The sequence below is a fragment of the Atta colombica genome, unplaced genomic scaffold (assembly GCF_001594045.1).
Source record: "Atta colombica isolate Treedump-2 unplaced genomic scaffold, Acol1.0 scaffold155, whole genome shotgun sequence".
Taxonomy (NCBI): domain Eukaryota; kingdom Metazoa; phylum Arthropoda; class Insecta; order Hymenoptera; family Formicidae; genus Atta; species Atta colombica.
In genome coordinates this window covers 3087799-3088116 of record NW_017259245.1, presented here as the reverse complement: position 1 = coordinate 3088116, position 318 = coordinate 3087799, and positions in this window count along the sequence as shown.

The window sequence follows — 318 nt, the reverse complement described above, 5'->3', positions numbered from 1 at the left end:
AGGATAGCGCCGATTTGAAATCTGGCCGCCGTGTACTTTTATTCGCCCTGAAATTTGACCAGCCGATCTTTGCTTCAGTGGCGTATCAAGAAAATTTCCGCTCTTGCCTCAATATTAGCAACTTTCTCACATATTAAACATTTTAAATAGATCGTGCAATGTGATTTACTTTTATCGGGAATATAACTGAATTTTTATTACATATATTATTAGCTATGTATAATATATGTATATACAGTAAATTTTTTATATTTGAGAATTAATCAATTTTCTTATAGTTTTGTAATTTCTACAAAAAAAAAATAATAATATTGTAAA